This window comes from Rhipicephalus microplus, chromosome 5 (assembly GCF_043290135.1).
Source record: "Rhipicephalus microplus isolate Deutch F79 chromosome 5, USDA_Rmic, whole genome shotgun sequence".
NCBI lineage: Eukaryota > Metazoa > Arthropoda > Arachnida > Ixodida > Ixodidae > Rhipicephalus > Rhipicephalus microplus.
The window spans coordinates 46,999,087-47,022,372 of NC_134704.1; the positions used below are offsets into that span (position 1 = coordinate 46,999,087).

The 23,286-nt window shown below is 47.5% G+C and overlaps 1 protein-coding gene across 8 annotated transcripts in view; it reads left to right on the plus strand.

The window, feature by feature from the left end:
- The window catches only part of LOC119174612 (uncharacterized), a 612,314-nt gene that overhangs the window by 362,533 nt on the left and 226,495 nt on the right, over positions 1 to 23,286 (plus strand). Inside the window, exon 1 of one of the 8 annotated variants that reach the window (XM_037425599.2) lies at positions 7,888 to 8,670. The exons of the other annotated variants lie outside the window; for them this stretch is intronic. The gene's annotated coding sequence lies outside the window, so the exon portion shown is untranslated. Of the gene's footprint in view, positions 1 to 7,887; positions 8,671 to 23,286 lie in introns of those variants that run through there. 8 annotated transcript variants of the gene reach the window in all.

The window sequence follows — 23,286 nt, forward strand, 5'->3', positions numbered from 1 at the left end:
CACAGACACTGCACCTTTATGCGCGCCTGAAGAGAATTGATTACCCTCAAGTGAACTCGCCCTAACCGAACTCGATGCATGAAAAAATTTTTAAAAAAGAAATAAAAACGAAAAATATAGAAAACAGCGCGACGATCCTACCACCTCCTCTCGGGCAAGTCGGTTGCCTTTGTGCGACCAGTCCGTAGAGGAAAGCTGATTTATGACTGCGTCTATTTCAGCCTTGGAAAACTTGTATTCGCATGTCCTTCATTTGCGTAAGCGCAGCAGTGGGTCTCGGAGGTCACCGCTGTGAGGCATTTCTGTCGGGACAAGAAATTCTCTTTGTTGCGGAGTGTAATATATAGTGCTTGCCGTGAACCCTGTCTGTGCTGCGTTCGAGTGCTGAGGAAGTGACAACGCGCGTGATCGCGTGGCCGGCGAGGAAGGCGTCTTGCATTGAACTCGGAAGAAGAAGAGGAGTAAGAGTATGCTTATCAAGTGTGCACATACATGTGCTTAGGTAGGAAGCTGTTGCCTTGAACACAACACCACTCGTCGGATTGTTAGTTCCTGCGACCCCCCTTGAGTTTAAGGATCTTTCCTTTGTTCAAGATACATGTTAACTAGATTTGCAGAGTGAGTTCTACCTCAACTCTTCGTTCCATTTGTAGGGCACTGTATGTGCTCGCATGTCTTGGGGGGGATATTAATGGCGCAGGCTGCCCTTCCCAGACGTTTTACCTCTGGAAGTACCCGAGTGTCCGGCCGTGGAACGCTTGCACGCATTTGCTAAACCGACGGGTATCCCGGCGCACATGGAATAAAACCCATGACCGTTCCGCAACCGAAGCGTATACAGTCAACATGTCTACACAGCAACCATGGCCTCGTGGTTAACTAGCTCTCTTCTTTGTTTCACAACTCACCTGCGAAGGTATGATGGTCGAAAAGAATCGTACGTGACCGACGTTGACACTAGTGTTCGCCTTATTCCCGTCGAAACAAAAAATTGAGGTCTACACGCATCGCTGGACTTCCACCCATAAACTTTCACCCATAAACTAGACTCTTACCCTTCTGAACTTTCACCCATAAAACACCGGGACGGCTTTAAGCTCTCCCATAGTAGAGTACCTCTAGTACTCTAAATCGTTACCCACTTTTTCTATAAGCACACGCATCGCTATCGACCTGCGAAATTGACGTTTCGTTCCAGCGTATCTCAATGGTTGAGAAGACGGCGATTGCTGCCACGTGGCCTAAAAAAGTCAAGCAGTGAGGGCGCGGCTATATGTAGACGCGAAGCTAACTCTATAGGGAAATAGCACGACACGCGTCAAAAAGCCGCGCGCTGGCGTGCTGCATCACGTACTCGTGGTCAGGACTTACGAGCGTTCGCCGGTCGCGCGCTCTGACTACGTCGACACTGCTCGTGAACGCCGTAATTGGATGCCGTGTCCGGCGTTTGGCGCTGCCCATCTCGTCTGGAAATCTTGCTCGCGCATGAGGGTGGGTCGGAAGAGGTAAGATAACGAACGAGGTATATGCCGGGCTTCGTTTATAGCGGTCCCGCTGGTGACCGGGCGTTTCGCGAATCTGTGTGCGCGGACGCGACCTCGAACTGCTTCGACTTCCATTGTGAGCGGCGCGTGTGTTAAGCGGGCGCGTGCTTGCGTGCTGTTTGCCGTGCCTGATTTCGTGCCTAGATTATACAGATGCGCGCGCGCGCACGATGTTAGTGTGGGCGTATGTGCGTGCTCACGCCGGGGCTCGCTTTATTTTTGAGGCGAAAGAAACGACTCCTTTATCGACCTCACCTTGGTCGGGTCGATTCCTGGCGTTAATGGCCGTTTCATTGCCGAGTCGTATAGTACGCGCGCGATTAAGGTCGTGCACGGCGTCAGTCGAAACGAAGGCGCGTCTTTGTTTCCCTCTTCTTTTATTAGACTGAGTGGACGGTTTTTCTCTCCCCTTTTTTTTGAAATCCGGAAACTTCCAACTACTCCACGAGGTCGCACAGCTATTTTCGTTTTCAGGAATAGTACCTACTGTGGACTATCATGTATTTCCCCGTCGCGATTCCCTCTCTCAATGGGTGTGTGTTCTTGCGTGCTGACAGCACCTTATTGTGGCTAACTCCCTCACAAAAACGTTGTCACTGTGTTTCGAAACCAAGAACATCAGCCGTGTAAATCTCCACACTATACGGTGTTATTCACACTCGTCTCTGAGTACGCCTCAAGGCGTTTTTGATAGCTTGCTAGCGTTCTCCCATATATTTCAATCGTGTATGCAGTGGTCATGATGTCCATGATCTTACGCTCTCTTTCCCCCTTGAGGCGTGTGAAAAGCCCTTGCATTACTCAACCTCATCTTTGAAGGAAAACGGTGTAGCAGTACCTGCAGCTCACAGAATCAAAACGCTAACACACAAATTCGACTTTACTTTTCGTCCTAGACCGCGCATTCTCTCATAATATAGAGTTAATTTTTTTCTGGATTGGGGTTCGTTGACCGCGTATTCCTTCGCCCTGAACATGCGTATCTCAGACCTGCTGCGGCAGTGCAAAGTTATCTGTTCACCACTATTAAAACCGTCTCTCATGTTAGCCTATTCGCAGAGCGGCGGGAAAGCAAAGTACATAGTGCTTGTTTACTCCTTTTGTGAGGCACTGAGTGTGTAGTAAAAGAGAGAGATGGAAAGAGGGCGACGCGACGCTTGTATCGTGTTTTGCAATCCACTCTTGCTTTTATACGGCGGTTTGGATTCAGCAAAGGTGCGTGCAATACGCTCTCTGTGTCTAGCCTTTTCTTGTTGCTCGTATGTTCCATGAACATGAAATTTCACTCACCTTTGGAGACGCAATAACAACTCAAACCCGATACCGGTGGCTAGCTTTACAGAATACGGCGTTGAAACGTGAGGCCTCGCTCGTCTTACTTGCCGAGCAGATATCCTTCGTTCTTGACTCTCTCTCTCTCTCTTTCTCTCGTTGCTTGTTCTACTTGTAGACCTGAATCATTGGAACGTTAAAAAAAAACCGAACGAAAACGAGTTCTTGACCTCGAGTGGACTATAATTCGTTGACCGCGCGCACATCATTCAGACTCGGACGACCAAAACAACGAACGAACGAGATGGTACGCGTGCCTCGGGAGTTCCGCGTCATCCCGCAACATCGTGCAAAGACTCCGTGCCTTCCATCAGAGAACCATCATCTCGGGAGGATCGTGGAAGAGGAGGTGGAAGGAGCCTGTTGCTTTGATGTTGCCATCACTGAAGCAGATGATAGAGTAGGCGAGATAGACGAGGGAGGCGAAGATGGACTCCTGCTCGCGTGCTCGTCGTTTCAAGGGTTGCGCAACGCCGAGGAAATGGCACTCTTTTCTTTTCTCTACTATATACTCTCAAGTTGCGGCGGGCAATTTCGGTTCTTCCGTAGGGTCCAGGGACTATACGCGACCGTAGACGTCATCCGAGGAAGAAATCGCTCGCCGCATGGTACGCCCCCCTTTCCCTTCTCTCCTCTGCCTCGTATACGCGAACGTCTTCGTGCTAGGAGTTGGCAAGGGAGTGGCTTTCCCTTTCTTGCCTTTCTCTTTCCTCGTCTTGCTTTTCATTTCATCGCACACTGACGTTACTTGCGCACGAGGTACTTACGCTGGCGACTTACTTGCATGCCCTTTGCCTCCTGCCCCTCCCCCTCTTTTTTTTTCACTTACCTTTCCGCTATGCGAAGTTGTATATGCCGAGGTGAAACGGACATCCGCAGTCAGTTTGTTCTTACCGCAGGAGTGCCAAAAAAAAATTTGGACAAGTCTCACTGCTGCCCATCACTGCTCCTAGAAAAGTGTAATGTCCGCAGGCGAAAGCGTACGAACCACATACACTGGGCGAACACAACGCCTGACAGCTCGTTCACTGGACCATCGCGAAACGGAAATATGCGTCGAAAGTATGCATGTTGCATATACTTTTACATACTTTGCACACTTTGTGCGCTAAACGCCTAGCGCTTATTGCGGCAAGCCAGACAACACGTTGCTTCAGAAGGGACAATTGGACGAGTTGGTGGGCTTCCATCGTGAACGAATATTAGCGCGACAAAGAAGGGGACGGGAAAGAAAAGGCAAACTTCGGCGCTTTAGTTTCTTTCCTTTCCCGTCCGCATCTTTGTCGCGCTAATATACGTTCGGACAGCACGATGCATGTCGCGCAAAAAAGAAGCGTGCCGCTCCAGTGGAAAGCTTTAAAGGAGCGCATGGTACGTTCAAAAAATTAAGGGAACCCTTAAGTTGAGTTTTTAGGAGTTGAACGCGATAGCGAGATTCTGTTCCTAGTGCGTATTCAAAACACTTAGTTTGTGAAATATTCTCAAACATGCCATGCACCCACTACGTGGCTTTAGGGGTGCAGTAACGTGTGTGTCTTTTGTAGTAGGTGACTGGCTTTAAGCCACATGATGTCGTTATGATAATCCCATGTTCTGACACCCGGTGGCAATGTACACACTCTGCCAATGTACATTACCACAATATTTCATGTGGTAGTGTGAAGCATGCGTACAGGACGCGTGTGTTTGTAAGGAGTGATAGTTACTTTCACTGCATTTCTAAGCACAGAAGGTTATTTTCGCTTTACTCACAAGCAGAGGCGTGGCTTCAATTACTGGTGATGATTTCGCGCATCAAAGAAAACAAGAAAAGAGCAGGTGTGTGGTATAACACCCGCTTGCCACGCAAACTACCCGGGCTCGATCCTCACTCAGACGCAGTATTGTTTATTATTCACTTATTTCAATCTTTCTCGATCTTTCGGTCACGCAAAGATGATGATTTTTCGCTCGCAACCAACGACGCCGTAATTTCTGCCAAGCGGGGTCTTAAACGCGTTAAATGGGACCAGCTGTGTACCGTTCATGAATATTCTGCGCCTTGCTGTACCTTTTATCAAAATGCTGGTCCATCTCCGTGTCGTGTGCTGAACGGCTTCGCGGGTCAACCACCTCGACAGGGTGAAATGACTCCGCGTTAAAGCCAGTGATAAACTCCGGGGTCGCCCCTTTCAGCATCGCTGGTCTACTATCTCCACAGGAATATATGGCCACGATTATTCTTTCTTTCTTTCTTTCTTTCCTTCTTTCTTTCTTTCTTTCTTTCTTTCTTTCTTTCTTTTCTTTGTTTCTTTCTCTCTTTCTTTCTTTCTTTCTTTCAACTGCCGCCGTCTTTTGAGATCACGTGGGTAGAGTGCGGAGAAAGGGCAGACGGGGTAACAACGAATGATATCTGAGGTTCATCTCTGTCCAAAGGGCACGCCGGGCAACGTTCGCATTCGTAAAAGTCGTACAGCGTGCGGGCGCCCCAAGCAGAGCGAGCGTTAGCTGTCGTATCCAGTTCAGGTTGTGATCTTCCTCTCCGTCCTGACCTGCCTCACCCTCTGTGAATCCCTCTCTCCACTCTCTCTCCTGTTTGTTCTCTTGTCTGACCTGTCTTTCGTCTTACACTCAAATGCGTTTTAAAATTCGGTGGCGGGTCGCGAGCGCACGCGACAGCAGCGGATCTAGTCTAACGCCCGTATACACAATGAGCGTCTGCGCGGCGAAATCACCCGCATGCATCGAAATATTGCTGTACATCCAGGTCGTACAGTGGGCGTTGTGGTGCGCCGCGTACGACGTGAAATTCCCTTGAACGTCCGCTGCTACGAGGCCGTTGTGGTGCGTGCCTTGTAAAACCATCTGCGCTGTGTAACGAAGTACTCTGACCCCGCAGCGGTGTTCTAGTGGCTAAGGTACTCGGCTGCCGACCCGCATGTCGCGGGATCGAATCCCGGCTGCGGCGGCTGCATTTCTGATGGAGGCGGAAAAGTTTTAGGCCCGTTTGCCTAGATTTAGGTCCACGTTTAAGAACCCCAGGTGGTCGCAATTTCTGGAGCCCTCCTCTACGGCGTCTCTCATAATCATATGGGGGTTTTGGGACATTAAACCCTACATATCAATCAATCAACCAATCAATCATTATATAAATCAACGAAGTACTTTGAAAAGTTCCGAGCATATTGGTATAAGAACATTTGTACTCATCGTTCCGTGTTAACTCTCGACCGTTTCAAGCGTGCTCTTTCCTGTATTTTTCCGGAGGACAATCGGTATCGTTACGCGTAACAGGTAACGACCCACACACACAGCGTAGTAGTAGTTGTACTGTAGTCAATGGAAAAAAAAAATGCGGGCAAGAATGAAACTATGGCTTAACAAAAATACTTCCACTTTGCCAACCTATGTAAACTGATGAGGCGAAATAATCTGACAGATAATAAATTCAGAAAAGCAAAAAAAAGGGGGAGGGAGGGACAAGTAAGGCCAACTCACATACCAAGCTTTAACAGTTGACAACATTGTTTGTAAATTATACAGGTCTTTACTAAACGTAGCAGGGCTCTAATGCCTAGAGTAGTAGTAATAGTATCAAGAGTAATAGTTTTTGTTTTAGTAGTAGCAGTAAGTAGTACACCGGACGCTCTATTCTTGTTGACGTTGGACGTGTTGCGCAACCGTGTTGAATGTGATAACAAAAAACTTTCAGTCGATAAGTAATCGAACGGAAAGCAATCCGAAATCAAAGTCAAAGGAAAAAGAAAAGCAATATAAACATCAACGACCCGAACACGACCCAAAAGGTGGGAAACAATGAACGCGGTCATGTTGTATCCTTGCTTTTGCGCACGTGTGTGCACACCTGGTCTTTTCTTCGACGAATCACCGTGCGCACTAACATCTCTCGTCCTAGTTTCGTAGAGTTGAGATTGAAAGCTCGCACGGGTGGCTCTACCTTCCGCAAGATCGCGTCTCAGACGGGCTCCTTCGCCGTTAGAGTAATGAGTGCGCTTTTCGTTATGAATCACCGTCCATTGTTCCTCGTGGGCAGAGCATAAACGTCGACCCTTTAAAGGGCCCCTAAACGTCTCCGAGTTCGAAACACGTGGGAGTGCTTCCTTTTTACTAACCCACCTACAGGCGCCATCTCCTGATCGCCAGTTATTTATCCGTAAAACACGTGGGCCGTGTCAGCGCCATGCCTTGAGCGTATCGGGATTTCGATTTCGTGCTTTTCGGCTACACGCTCTTTTATCTCCGCCTGCGCCGTCGCAGACGCAAAGCGAAGTTGACTCAGCTTGTCCCGCCCGAGAACCCTGCGAGACAAGTAGAACTGGCGCGGGACTGCATGGCAAAGCATGGTAGGAGGCTATTCGCCGCTGATATCTCTCGTCTATGGACCAATTGAGAACTGCCAACTGAGAACATTTCCTGCTGACCAACTACGGACCAACCGAGAACATTTCACGTCACGTGAACAGATTGCTGGTGTCATGATTCGTGCCGAAAATTTTAGAAACGTCAGGAAAGGATTGACATTTTTTAGGGCTACGGCCCCAAGCGGCTTGTGTATACGTGAACGCCTGCGTTCCTTTGTACTCTTCACTGGTGCAGCGGGTGAGTGCGAAGGAATGCAAGAGCGAGCACACGCAGGCAACGGGGGGTATACCCGACGCTAAAACTTTCTGATGGAGAGCTTTAGTGCCGGCTATCCCCAGCTGTCCGCGTGCGCACGCTCTAGCGTTCCTTTGTACTCCCAGCTCTACCCACAGAGAAGACAAAGGAACGCAAGAGCGTGCGTTATACCCAGCCAGCTTGAGGTACCCGGCTCTAATACACTCTAACAAGTCGCTCGTTCTTCGTTTTTTTTCAGCAATAGAGTTGCTTCTCTATCTCTCTCACTCTGTGTTTTCAGAGGTCCCTTAGGGGCCCTTTAACGTCCGCTTCACTTTCGTATCACCGCGCCGCGCGCGCCCCATCGCGTCGGCAAGTTTAGCCGCGCAGCTTGTCTCCCCGGCGTATTTCCTTCGGCGTCAGCCGCGTCGTCTCTCCCTTTCTCGCTACGACTTGAAAGAGAGCGAGGGACCGAAAATGTTGCCCAGTGAGTTGAGCTGGCGTCGGAGACGTTCACCACCGCCGGGCGCTCCGGGCGAGCCGGTCAGCAACAGCCAAACCGCTCGTTGTGCTGTAACAGCGGCGGCAGCAGGCCGCCACCATCCAAAGCCGGCTAGGCTGGCTTCGTAGACGGGCTGGCCTGATCGCCCGCCTGCCCGCTCGCTTTCTTCTTGTGTATGTTCAAGCGCTCGCTCCGCGCCTCCAGCGCCGGTGTTTTTGTGTGTGCGCGCCAAGTCTTGATACCTCGGAACGAAGAAACCCGGATGAGCGGCGTCTTCAGTGCGACATCGCTGTTGCCACTCCAACGACAGTTACTTATATTCACCCCGTAGACGGGTGTCCTCTGCTACTCCTCTGCTTGTCGTCTGTTCATTGTTCGTTCATTGTCTGCTCATCGTCTGTTCACCGTCTGCTCTGGATTGATCGTGCTTTGGAGGTGCCCCACTCAACTTGCAGACCTGTCTCTCAACGTGTCCGCCGATCTCTACAACACTTGGATATGCGCGCGTTATTCAAAGCGTTCGTTCCGCCACCCGCCATCGCTGTGTTTCGTCGAGAACGAACGAATAAGGTTTGCGACTAGACAACTTCAATTGCTATTGGCCGCATCAACGCCTCAGCAGCTGCCCTGTCTTTCTTGACTTGAGGAGGATTGTTACTGGACGTCCGACTGACCGTCGCAACTACATTTGAACGCGTGAGTGAACACCGGTTTTTGTCTCTTTTGATATTCTTATTTCTCCGGGGATGACTTTCGCCTCTGTTTCCAGCTATTGTCTCTTTCCCAGTTAAAGCAGCGTGTAATGATGGATGAGTAATGTCTTTTTCGCTTGTGTCCAACTTTCCTCGGAGCTCCACGGACGGTTAACTTCGGTAAAAGAAATAACGAAACAGAATGCCCAACAACTGTTGTGAAACATGGCCCCTTACTTTTACTTCTTTCTTTCTCTCTCTCGCTCTCTCTCTCTCTCTGTGTGTGTGTGTGTGTGTGTGTGTGTGTGTGTGTGTGTGCGTGTGTGTGTGTGTGTGTGTGTGTGTGTGTGTGTGTGTGTGTGTGTGTGTGTGTGTGTGTGTGTGTGTGTGTGTGTGTGTGTGTGTGTTATAGAAAATTGACAAACATAAATACCAATTCCCGTCCTGTTTTTGTTTGTTCTTGTTGAGTACGCTTGCTCGCGCTTCGCATCGCAACTTGTCGAAACAAACAGTCGATTTTGCTCCTGCTTTTATAACATGTCCCTTTATCCTGCTTGAGAGCGTTTGTTTATCAGATAAAGCTCGCATGAAAAGCTCTACACACGCTGTCATAAATTGAAGTTTCTTTAGATTTTTGTGTAAACTTTAATAGTGGAAGGCGTCTCATGCGTCACGTGTTCTTGGCGTGCGTTGACGTCAGGTGGCGTTCTATATATACCTCTACTCTTACGCGGTGTATGCCTGCAGACCGCTACGTGATTCATTTTCGCTAACGTGTAGCCCTTAATTTTTTATCCCTGGACGTTGTACAACAGCCGTTGTTACGAATAACCTTAATATTAGTTTCTCACGTCTACATCTAATTCATCTGTCATCCTGCGTGCACTTTAGCCCTATTTACTTATCGCCCTCTAACAGAAGAAAAGGCATCATCTTCAATTGCGTCTCGGCGGTAAATCTATTTATTGAATTCAACAGAAAGTCAATAGAAGCAAACTAGTACAAATCAAGTTTTTTTTAAGATACATGCTTGCTTCCTCCGACAAGTTCGTTTCAGGGGAGCTTGTTCAGTGAGTCGATCACGAGTCATGAAACTGGCATACAGCTCAATAACTCCAATGAGAGCACCCTAATTTAGAAGAACGCGCATATTGCGAACGGGAAAGGATCCATCAAACTGTAGAGTCGTGGGATTGTTTTTCATGTATATTCAATAGCCAAAGTTTACGAGATGTTTGCTCTCAAACAAATACAAATTGAAGCTCGGTTATGTTTCGTTTCTATTATAGCTGATGGTTACGCACAGGCTGGTACATTGATTTGGAGGTTACGGTTCCAGCCAAAGCGACAATACAACTTTCTAGAGTGTTTCGCGTACCACAAACGTTTGTGGTAGGGTGTACGTTGCTTCTTCGGTGGCATGCAGGTTGCGTTTTTACACGCACAGTGCTCGTTTCTTTGAGCCTCCCTTTGTAAGGGTTAGTCGAGTGTACGCTTTCGTTGTGTTGTTTATACGGAGGCAGCAAGCGAAGCGAGCTCAGCCTCTCGTGCGTTTTGCTCGTGCTTGTATACTTTGGAAAACCAGTTACAAACCAGTACTGCTGGTCTCGTCCCCGGCACGACCACATTGCCGGCTACTACATAAGCGGCTGTGGAAGGTTTTCTTAAACAGAAAAGCTTGCATATTCTGTCGCCATCACGGATGGCGAGCGTGTCTATTGACACTGCCAATAGCGTACGCAATTTTGAGATTGGCATAGATCACCGCAACTTCAGACGCCCTTTAGCGTGTCTTTTTGTCTTGTGTTTCGTGGCTATTGCCATCAGTGCCATGAGATTTCAGTGCTAGAAGCAGGTTGTTTCATGATTTGCCACTGGAACAGCACTGAAACGACAAAACGAAAAAAAAAAAAGAATTCGGACATTGACGCTGATTAACTACCAAATATGTTTATTCATCCAAACTATCTCAATGAAACTGTATGTATGTGTGTGTGTGCGTTCTTCATCCTGTAGCTTAGCACTATTTTTCTACTCCTAATGAAATTGAAACTTTTCCCTCCGTGATGTTGTGCTGACACCGAAGCTGTAATGAAAGATACTGTGTCTGATACGTGTCTGGATATGGATTCTTGATGGGGCACAGTAAGGCCCGGATATATAAAATATGCTTGGTGCAATGTACGAGTGAAATAACGACAGAAGAAAGCCTTTAATATACTTACTTAGCCCTTCTGGCACAGTGCTACTGCGTTGCGGGGCGATGCAATTGTACGTTAAAAAACCTCACGTGGTCTAAATTTTCGGAGATCCTCCACTGTGCTGTGGTCCGTAAAATCACATCGTGGTTTTGGTACGTAAACCTGCAGAAGTTATTGTCGTTGTCAAGTCATGTAGCGTTAAATACAGCTCAATCAAGTCTACCCGAATGCAGAAGACCGCCGAAGCAAATCCTTCTATAGGCTCATCCTGTGCTCTCGACCTTGAGTCGAATCAGGCGCCCCTTGCTCGGCCGTGTAATTGCGACACGACTAAGGGTGATCCGCTTGAAAATGACGCACGTGATGTTGGGTGGTACGGCTGTCTTTCATCATCATCATCATCAGCCTGACTACGTCCACTGCAGGACAAAGGCCTCTCCCATGTTCCGCCAGTTAACCGGGTCGTGTGCTTGCTGCTGCCAATTTATACCCGCAAAGTTCTTAAGCTCATCTGCCCACCTAACCTTCTGTCTCCCCCTAACCCGCTTGCCTTCTCTGGGAATCCAGTTAGTCACCCTTAACGACCAGCGGTTATCCTGTCTACGCGCTACATGCCCGGCCCATGTCCATTTCTTCTTCTTGATTTCAGCTATGATATCCCTAACCCCCCGTTTGTTCCCTAATGCACTCTGCTCTCTTCTTGTCTCTTAAGGTTACACCTACCATTTTTCTTTCCACTGCTCGCTGCGTCGTCCTCAATTTAAGCTGAACCCTCTTTGTCTGGCTGTCTTTCGGTTATCTTTAATGACAGAATCAACGAGCCAGTGTATCGGGCGTCTTCGATATTGTACCGTTGTTCCTCTAAACCTCGTCACGGGAGAGACGTTAACCCCCTATTCAAATTTCGGAATTCCTAGGCTACTTCGACAAAAAGTAGCGTGAGAATTCTGGCATTAAGATGGAAGACTACTTCCTCAGGCTATCTCCCCAGTAAGTAACCTGACGAAGTAGCCCTCCTTCTGCCGGTTTGTTTATAACGTGACATATTTCCCGCACGAACACTCGGACTCTGTATGACGATTTAAACCCACGTCTTACCAAACGTGTTTGGTGTTGCAGCTTGTGGCCTTCTGAGCATATAGTTTATGGAGAAGAAGAAGAAAAATAGAGGGAAAAGAAAGGCAAGGAGGTTAACCAGCCTATAGGCAGCCGGTTTGCTACCCTGCGCGTGGGGAGGGATGGGGGAGATGAAAGAGAGCAGAGAGGGGAGATAGAAACAGCACATTTGGCAGCACATGCGCGCACACTCAGTCATAGTCCAGTCTTGTCTTTCGCGGTGTGTGACATTGCTGTTACAGTCGCTTGTTCAAGTCGGTGTCGCGTAGGAATTTCAACAGAGCTTTCGTCGCCTTCTGTTGCAGTGTCTTTTCTCGGGCACTTGACAGAATAGTGTCCACAGATATTTGGCTGTTGTCGATGCGCGCAAAAGCAGACGCCAGTGACTGTCTCTGGAACTCTTCACCTGCGAAGTATACCGGAACTTGAACCTCGGATGAATAGTATAGGAATGATAGGTCATGCCAGTGGAGAACTACTTTTGCATACGTACACAAATACGGTGGAGTTTCTGCAAAACGAAAATAAAGGTTTGCGGAAACCCGTCAACAATGCTATATGGTTTCCAAAAAGCGATATAAAAATATGAGAAAAAATAACAATCGTGTGCCAACAATATGCGTAGGGTCAAGAAATGAGATTCGGGATAACTAATTTTAGTGAAAAAAAAATGGCAGCATATCCACAGGGTGAATGATGGAGAGTGGGACGAAGCATCCGTCCGTCCATTCGTTCTTGCTTCCGTCCGTCCATGCGTCCCTCTGTGTGACCGTCCTGCGTCCATCCGCCCGTCCGTGCGTGCGTCTGTTCGTGCGTCCGTCCCTGCGTTCGTCCATGCATCCGCCCCTGCGTCCGTTCATGCATCCATCCATGCATCTGTCTGTGTGTCAGTTCGTTCATCTATTCAACACTCCAAGTATCACCATCTCGAATCTTTTCATCGTATATTCCCCATATAGAAGCACCGCCATCCAGCAGACATTCCAAGAACTAAACTAGAGGTGGCACACGCACACTTTCTTACGGCTCGCGCTTCGTGTCTACTTCCCACCTTTCAACCACCTCGAGTTCATGGTATATACTAGTTCACTGTATTCATGGCACTGCGGTCCAACGCTCGCTGAACCTTTCTAAAACAAAGGAGGTTACGCTCAGCGAGTATAACGTAGCAACCCTGTTTTGTCAGATAGTGCTCAATGTACATGCCAATGGCTGCTAATGGGGAATGAGAGACAGGAGAATTCGGCTTTTAGTCAAGGCGCACGCTGCAAATTTTTTTATTCTTCAACAACGCTCTGGAGAAATCTCCCACCGGCCCCACCATGCAGGTCAAAGCGTAAGACATGTTACGTACTGCGACGAGAGACGAACGGGTGCCGCTTTAGGGAGCTTGGTCCCTAAAAATTCAACTGATTAGTGTGCTTTCAGAGCTGTGAATAATGTGTGGTTTAGAGATTTCAAGCGCACTTTAATCGTGGGTTTTTTTTTTTTTTTTTAGAACACGTGCACTATCGAAATGCGTTGCACGAAGGCATACTGGAGTCTGTGTGTTGGTCTGTAATTCAGCATAATGATTACATGATTACTGCCTAACCTTTACAGTGGACCTACAATGAATAAAGCCTTGCGTGCTTGCACAAGCATGTTTCTTCTTGTAAGACTTTACGATAACGTCGGAAATAGGGGTGCCGTTTTTTTTTATTTACCCGGCGAGGGCTGAACTAAATTGATCGTGTATATTAGACTCGCTCTCTTTTTATTTTGTTTTTTTCTTCGTGGAGATGGATTGATTCGTTTACACTGCACTCGGTTTGCACTTGGTGTACTTTTTGCGTGTGTGGCCACTTAGGCATGCTTAAAACGAGGAACCACTCGATCAAGCTTAACCAATCGTCCTGCTTATATCCGCTTAGCTTAAGGTCATTTACGTTTAATTTCTGGGCGGTCGTGTTTTTCTTCGAGCGCTTGATCGTTTCATGGGTGTACTTGGGCCATGATGTAAACGTCTCTTCTGACGCCGCAAGGTTTTGCCTTAGTTTGAACACATGCGTACCAATCCGTCTGTGTTAGCCTATTTGATTAGCATGTCCATGTGATAGACGGTTAGTTGGCGTATGCTCGCTGCCGTGCTCTATTCTGTACAGTCTTACCGATCCTGCTTTGTTTGTTTGCAGATGCAGTGCAATCAACTTTGCAGTGCAACCAACTCTAGGTGTATTAAATTTACCATATACGTAAATTACGCTTATTGTAACCAGGAAATCAAGTGTCAGACGTTTCTGAATCGATTTCAGGCTCCTTCGGCATACTATCATGGCTAACGCAAAAGCCTTACATATGCCGCATCAACAATTAGTAAAGCAAAAGAGGTAGACGCCTCATTCATCTAGAAAAGTGAGCGTCGGCACTGCTGGCGCTAACACGAACTAAGGCAAAAAATATTCTCATGTGATGACATCGTCGTAACGTGACGGAATGCCAAAATTTATGACGCCATCATGATGTCGTCATGACTTCACCTCAACTTCAGAAAACGTGACCTCACACGGTGACGTCGTCACAACACATCGTCGAAATTCGCACCAATCACGAAGGCCATGCGACACCACGTGAGTCGCAGAAAGGTCGGTGCGCCTGTGATCGCGGAGCCAGTGCAGAACCACTTTATAGGGGCAGTAAGCTTTCGGGCATGGCTCAGATGTCTATAAAAAAAAATGTAAAGACTAGCCCCCCCCCCCCCCCGCTTGAAAAACAGAAAAAAAAAACCAGAAGAATGACTTCATTTTTTAGGCACAGGTGAACGCGTAGGAGACGTTGCGAGTTGTTTTTGTTTTTTTTACGTGGATAGAGTACTTCAATAACTGTGTTTCCCATCAGCTTCCTTGTCATAAGAGAGAGACATAGAAACTCATACATGCGCTCATGGGGGTTTCAACAGGTTTCAACACACGTCGTCTTCCGTTAACCGTGTCATTCAAAAGTTACGATTCAGAAGCTTTTTTCTCGCCTTTTTTTATTATATCTTATTGAAAAGCGTAAGCTAGAGCATTCAATTCCGAACAAGCCCTCAGAGAACGTCCGTCGCGTCCGTAAGCCGGATAAATTCTTTAGAGAAACTGAACTACAGTAAGAAGAGCAAGGAATAAGGCAGAGCAAAGGAGACGGTTGCGACACTGACGTTCGATGCGGATGATTTTAGTTGATGAACTCGAGGATGAGGTTTTGTAGTATAGGCAACGAGCGTTGCGAAAGCGCGAGCAAGCGAAAATTAATCCACGCCTGGCTGCTGTCGAAAGAAAGAAAGAAAAAAAGTGGTAATACATCAAATTGGGGAAGCATTCTTGCACAACTACACTCGAGTAGGTGAACGAACTAAATTTTGGTGCCTGGTGTATGTATGTTTTCTAGTATTCTTTAAATTGTTTATCTATTTCGTTCGCTTACATTCAGGCAATAATCTTTTAATTTCAGGAATAGGCCCAGGATATTATTATTTTAGAAGCTTACTCCTTAAGCTCGAGCCCTGTCCGGTGGCCGCCGGTGTGTAGTACATCATGGTTGTCGGTGTCTCCGCTCGCTGCTCAAGGTCGCCTCTCCGGTGATTGCAACACCGCAGAGGCGCACCGCCACACAAGGCGTCGGTTTTCGATGGCCCGCGCAGTCGCCTCGCTGCGACCACGTCCACTTCGTTCTCGTCGCTCCTTAGGCATGGCAGCACGTGACAAGTTCCTACGGTGAGTTTCACGCGCGGGTACCGATATCCTCTCGAGTTTCTTCACCTGCCTGCTCTCAACCACGTTGAAGAATGACTGATAGCTCCTCGTTGGCCATTTATGAGCGTTAGGCATTTAACTCACGACAGTGGCCAATATGGCGTAAAGCGGTAGATGGTCAACGTGCGGATCGACGTGGTCAAACACTGGGCAGTGGCGGCCGCGAAACGTGTCCAACAACGCTGCCTTTGACGTGCCATGCGCCGGCTCGTTAGCTAGCCTTCCTACGGAAACGGTCTCGCCAAAAAAACGCCCCGTGCACCTCCCAGCAAGCTTCTCTAACATTATTTACCTTATAAATGTGGCGGTGATTTTTCATTATTTTCGGGTCACTTCTCAATATTTCTTCTTTGCAGCGATTTCGCTTCGTGTTTTGACCTTACCTTGATCTCCGCGATTTTCGAAAGTGTGTTTTCACCCTCTCACACACTCCATTGTGAGCAGAAAGAAACAGCACTGCGGAGATTGATTTATCTCCCTCGTACAGGTCTCTCTTACGCTTTGACAGCGGGAATTCGTATGTGTAATTTAAGACGAAGCCCTGTAACTTATGCATCGGTCATGCAAGGATACTACGTGTGTAAAATTCAATATGCAGAGTGTTATACAATAGTGTGAAACGATGATTATATTGTATCCGGCGGGCCACGGGGAAGTGCCTCGGTGAGCTTAACCAACTTGTACTTATTACATGTCACGTGGACTTTCGCGTACCCACGTTGTCACCGAGATCTGACGACTTGACAGTCGAATCACTGTCAGCTCCAGGTGACACTCGACTCGACACCCTACTCAAATCGACTCGGCAGAAACAGTACTGTAAGCACGTTTATCTATGGGCATGTGTGCACAAGACGCGCGCTTTCCGCATTCCGCCGGAGCAGCGCAGCTTTGGTGGTGGTGGTATTGGTTATAAGATGAGAAAATGCATCCAATTTCTGCAACCCGGCCGGGAGCACGGCGCAGGGGCAGGCGTGCATAAGGGGCAGTGCGCCTGCTTTACCTGCGCCGCATTCATAAACCACTCTTGATTAGCTGAACGCTCGGCTGTTGACGCTTGAGCCACCCGTAGCACTCGCCTTAACTATAGCTACCATGCTTCCGTACATGCTTGAAATTTGTATCACAAGGTCCTATGTATTGCGGTGCGACTACGTTTGATGTCAATAACGGCGGCGTCGGTCTCTGCATGCCTTCGCTAAGGGAATGGCTACTGCAAGGGTGCACTGACCGTTCCAGATTAATGTGATTCCGATCGGTATCGGCCGCGTATAGGCACACATCTTGGAGTGACGGACAACGGGCGGCGGCACGAGATATTTCAACGAGCGTATACACCATTCGCGCAGCTTCGCTGACACACGAGCCGCGCCGCGGGAAACGTGGCGACGTTCTCTTTCTTTTTCTTTTCTCACTTTTTTTCCCTCGCGTGTCAATGTAGCCGTGTGCAACGTGACACACGTGGAGCACGCCGCAATGCGCAGTCAAAGTCGGACTTGTTAGTTTCGCCAACATACCGTTTTTTTTTTTTTTTTGGGGGGGGGGGGGGGAGGGTGGTATGGTCTTTTGACAGAGCGCCAGCGGGGGGTGCCGTACAAGAAACGGCACCCGTCCGCGAATGCATGAGCGCCCACATGTGAGCGCCTCGGCGAAGCGATCACCGCTGTGCTCTATTGACAGTCGGCTTCATCGAATCAGGAAGAGTCTATGTATAGACACCGACGCCGTTGCTTCACTTCTCAAAGCGCACGCTCGTGCGCGGCTTCTTGCTATAATCTTCGGAGAGCGCGTTCCGGCTCTGCCTCATTGTGTTATTCCGTCGGTCTCGTTTCGATTCTGTCGGGTCTTTCGTGGTTGGCGTCGAACTATCAGTGATACGCTTTTCCGGTGCGATCGTTCTCACTTCCGGCTATTGCGCGCGCTTGTCGTGCGCGTCTCAGTCGACGGCTCGTCACGCACACTCGGTGGAGTCGCATTGTTCGTGTGCGCGGACTGAAGAGCGACTCGAATCGTGTCTTCAATGCGGCGGTATTGTTTCTCCCTCCTCCCTTCTTTATATATATATATATATATATATATATATATATATATATATATATATATATATATATATATATATGCGTGTGTGTGTGTGTGTGTGACACACATACACATAGTGCACGCTCGATGTCAGGTGTATGGAGATGGCAGGATTATTTTCTGTCATGTGATGAGTCAATCAACCAATCAATCTGTTGCTTACTATATTTTCACTTGACGAAAGAAGTTCAAGTCTAGAAAGGGAAATATTTTGTCCTGTCATGTTCTCTTCTACTGATGAACCTGTATTATGGCGAAGTTCTCGCAAGACCGGTTCAGCAGGTGCTCATTCGGAGAGGCCTCACCCCTGCGGCAGACATAGGACCGGTTGATGATGATGATGATGATGATGATGATGATGATGATTGTCGACAGTAGCGCTCCAAAGGGATAATTTATTCATTCTAAACTGATTCAGTGCGTTCTCGATCGAATCGAAAATACTGTAGGCCCATGTGCTCGGATTCGGGTGCAGGGTAAAGAACCCCAGGTGGTTGAAATTTCCGGCGCCCTCCCCTGCGGCGGCTTTAATAATCATACGGTATTATAGGGACGTTAAACCACACATATCAATCAACTAAACCGATTCAGTGCTTCACTACAGCCTCCTTTGAAGAGAGTAGCTCGCCCCGTCAGTTGTATTAGAACAACCTCGCTTCGCCGTGCTCTGCCAGAGTCCGAGATACCCCGCCGACTCACTCCGCTTCGAATCAGCGCGCCGCGCCCGTTGCAAACTGCTGCGGTGTGTGTGGATACACACGCGGCCTCGATCTTGGCGCCAACCCTTCAAAATAACCCTGTCAGGTGTAATGGCGCGAATTCGCAAGCCCACCGTTGCGTGACTGCATGCCTGCGAGCTGCCGGCTCGCTGCTCTTAACACAACTGCTTTTTTAAAGAGCCGTGCACGTGCCGGGGCGGCCGTGGATTTGAATTCCATACGTCGCGCGCGGGATTTTCCGTTAGGGCGTTGCTTTGAAAGATCGCGGCGTAAAGAGTTCCAGTGCGTCGTATACAGACGTATACGCGCACCATACAACGCTGTAACGCTGATCTTTTTGCCTTGTTTTGTTGGAGACAGCCTCTATACCCGTTCGTGCCTTAATTGGCCACCGCCGCGCCTGGGCGCCCTTCGGCAAATCTGATAGCACGCGGAAAGGACATGGTTTTTATGTACGGGGCGGCCGCGGAAATCAACGGAATGCGTTGCGGTTTTTTCTTTTCTGTTCTTTTCTTGTTTTCTTTTCTCGTGCTGGTACTTTACTCCATCGTTGTACTATACGTCACTTACCCCCGGTATTCACAAACACTCCTCGCCTCGACTTTCACCCTTCACTTGACAGAGCTGAGCAGTGCGCCACTGCTCGGCTGAAAATGAAGCTGTGCTACTCAAGAATCGCAGCAGATTATCCCTGATATATGCAGTGACTTCTCGTTCTGAGAGATGGCGCTCCCATCGGCTTTCTCAATTGAAGGTGAAGTGTTGACTGAAGGGAAGTTCTAGAATACGGGGGCTAGCCTCTCCGTTTTTGTTTTTTTGTTTTGTTTTTTAAAGTGAAGCAGAAGCTTTTTGAGACCGAAAAAGGGGGGGCCTCCGCGAGTTTTTTGTGAGAGCTTTTTAGCGTGAGCGCAGACTTCGTTTTCATTTCGATGAACTGCGACTTTCTTCTTAACCTTGCCGCGGTTTTCTCAGATGCGCCCAAACTTCAATGCCGTTATGTCGAGATTAAATTAGTGCGTGGCCTCGCGCGATAAACATTTCCCTCGGAAGCTCGTACACGCACGTTCATCAGTTTTATTTCTCCTTCTCTGATGGTTCATACCCAATGCAGGCGATTAGCCGAGTGAATTTTTTCGCTATTTTCGTTTGCATACTACTCATATAGGCTAGTATTAACTGTATAACGAATTTAATTATGAAATGATATTCATGACATATTTTAAACATAAAGAATTTAGCTAGATATTTCATTTTTTTTTTTACCTTTCGCTAAGGTTTCACATAGAAAATTCAGTTTCTCTCTGTACGTTTAAGTTTTGTTAGGAGTGGTTTGGCTTACTCTTTCTTTCTTTTTTTTTTGCATACTTAATAATATGGGATATTTCCCTCAGCAGGAGCTTTCTATATGCGCTGTTAACACCAGCAGAACAGTGTATTTTTTTTCAATAACTGAAGATCCCGGCCTTGTTGTCTTTTTTGCTTCGATGCCCTTCACCTTGCGTGCGAGAGGCAGTTATAAAGAAAATATCAGTTTAGGCCATTTTTTTTATACTAAACCAAATCACTGAAGCCATTTTCAACTATCGCTTGTTTTGTCTGCGTGCCGTGTTTTTGTAGCAACTCAATTCCAACGGCGTGACTTGTCTCTGTTATTGATACATTTGTATAAGTATCGCTTTTCGTATTAAGGCGAGGTGCGCTTTCTTGAAGGCTTCACTTCTGCCTTCTTTCTTTTTTTTAAGATTTTCTGGCTCTCCTCCTGTCTAACACTTGTTGCCACCACTGATAACCACTTCTTTTTTTTTGTTTAGCCATTACCTGCCGTGGTGATCCAGCAGTTATTGTGCTCCAGTGCTTACCTGAAGGTCGCATATATGCTATATCTATATGCTAGACCCAGGCTGTATGCTAGATCCAGACGCACGTTAAAGAATCCCATGGATATGGTTGAAATTTCCGGACTCTTCTAGTATAGCGTTCCTCATTCATATAAATGGTCGTTCTGGGGCATAAAAGTTCAGCAATTATCGTTACCTTCCTATAGCCATTCTACCAGCGCAGCCATGCAGGAGGCTTCCCAACAGCGCGTGACACTCTTCTCTCATCTGCTCCTCGTTAATTCTCGGGGCCTCGAACAACGAGAATAAGCGACAAGGACGACAACCACCACTACTACTACAACGTATCCGTCCCTCGTTGTGTAGTTGTTCCCTCTCGTTGTTGTCGTAGCCCCAAAACGAACCACCACTACAACAACAACGCGAACCGTGCCACGTGCGTTACAGCAACAGCGTCGTCGACAGCACCTTGCCGTATACGTTGCTTCTTTATATTTTCTCTCTCTATCTATCTCTTGGCGGTACTTCATGATAATCGTCAAACAACCTGTTCTACGACGAATCGCGTTCAACCTACAAATCTCTTGTTTGTAGTCGAACCTCACGTACCCCGCATGCCGCGCAGCGCCGAATTAGCGTCACGTAATCACATTCTGATTCACGGCTCAGCGATGCAATCGCGTAAGAGAGAGAGTGAAATAGGCGTGGAGTTAAATGTAACGTCTCTATCGCCATCTATCTGTTCATCGACAGCTCTATGTAGAGTAACGGCTTCTCTTCATCGACGTCCCGAATGGGGGGGGGGGGGGGGGCTCAATCACCACTTGATCGCTGCGCCCCCTATGATTCTATAGTTTTTCAAATGAAGTATGGGGTCGAGGTGCTCGAGGAAACGCGCCGCGAACATACATTACACGGCTGGTGCGTTGTTACGGCCCGAGTGCACGTTCTTTATTAACTTTTTTTTTTATTGTTTCGAGCCGTTTATAACTAGATGGTGTGCACGGAGTGTGATTTTTCGTCTAGTCGTGTAGGCAACTTCGACTTTGCATCGTAGCTGTCGTTGCACCGGCTGCGTACGCAATACACATACATTATGGCTCGCTGCTAAAACGGTGCAGTGCAGTCAAGGCTATCCCGGCTTCTTTATGTCAGCCGTGTCATAGTAGACCACGTGATCTGGAGATAGGAGAAAAACAGGAAAACGTTGGTAGTTAGCACAATCATTAAATGAGATTCACTGGAGACATATCTTGCTTTGGTAACGCCGGATACCCGAGAATAAGCCTAGCATGTCAAAACTAAGGATGAAAACTACGCAGTGAATGATGCTAATATTAGTGCGATAGCGTTAAAGAACTCGTTTCGCAAAAATATCGGTGTCGGTGGAGGCGTAGGTAATTGTGAGCCAAAAGTCGTCTTGTGCGTGGCCGAAAAATTGAGAAAGACGCAAATAAAATATATAATAAATTATGGGTCTGAGCGAGGTTTTCACACGGGTTACGGCAAGCGGTTGCTCTACCCGCTTGCGCTAACCCTTTTTTTTTTCTTTCGTGTACTTTTTTTTCTATAATCCGTGGAATCAACACCAGCATTTTGAAATGCAGTGAAAACAACTTTCTGTGCTTGGAATAGCAGCGAAAGTAACTTGCATGCCCTACAAACACCCGCGTCTTGTATACATGCTTCACAATTCAACATGAAATATCGCAGTAATAACGATTGTTACAAGCGTACATTGCGATTGGGCATCAGAACACGGGATTATCATGACCTCGTGGTTTAAAGTTGACCACCCACTACGAAAAGCACGCGCAATACTGCGCCTTTTTTTCTCCCTTAATGTCACGTAGTGGGTGTACAGCAAGTTCGGAAAAGATTTCACGCCCACAGTTGCCCGAGGATTAAAGCATGCTACCCATTACACAGAATGTAGCCGTATGCGAAGGCTTCACTGACACAAGCCATTTGGAACTCAGTACGCACAAGGGACAAGGTATTGATATCGCGTTAAACTCTCAATGGCGAAGTGTAAGGGTCCCCCAGTTTTTCTTAGCTAATACTAGCGACGAGCTCTCCAACGTGGGAAAATGATTGTCAGAGTTATGCCAACTTCATACTAGCATTGGTAAAATACTAGACGATACGGGAGCTAACTAATAAATACTTCTAATCGAGACATTTAAAGATCAGTCATACCGTTCATGCAAACATTGCTTGGTGGAGGCCTACGAAGCCATGCACTGCCTTCGGAAAAGGAGAAAAATGAAGAGCTCGGTCACTGTGTGCTGTTAGTATGCAGCTCATCCTAAGGATGGTGCATTGACGAGTTCCCTGGCATTCGCATCACGTACCGCTCGCAAAGGGGTGGAAACGGAGTTAGAATAATCATTCTAGTCCCGTGACACTTCCATTCAGTCAGTGCGCTTCGTAGGTAGATCAAGAATGGGCAGTGGGAGAGCACTACCCTGGTTGTCTGGCGGCTTTCTAGGTTGTCAGGAAAAGAAAAACAGAAAAAAACTTTGGGTTTGTTTACTTTGGTATAAGTAAAATTTTTAAAGTGTGTCGTGCTTTTATATTCGATCGAACTTAATATAGCTTAGAAGACCACTTTTCAACAAGGCAGTGCGTTATAAAGGCCGCTGACGTGGACTATATTCAAACGAAACCTGTGAATTATGGTATTGACATACTAGCAACTTGTCTTACCTACGTTTTCAACCTATAGTGTTTGTCCACAGAACATTTCCCGCGACACATGCAGATAGCAAGAGTCACAGTTATCTATAAAAAGGGTCCCAAAAATGACATGTCCAACTACCGTCCTATATCGATTCTACCTGTGTTTTCGGAGGGCTTGGAGAAAATAATTTTGAAACGTTTGACCTCTATTA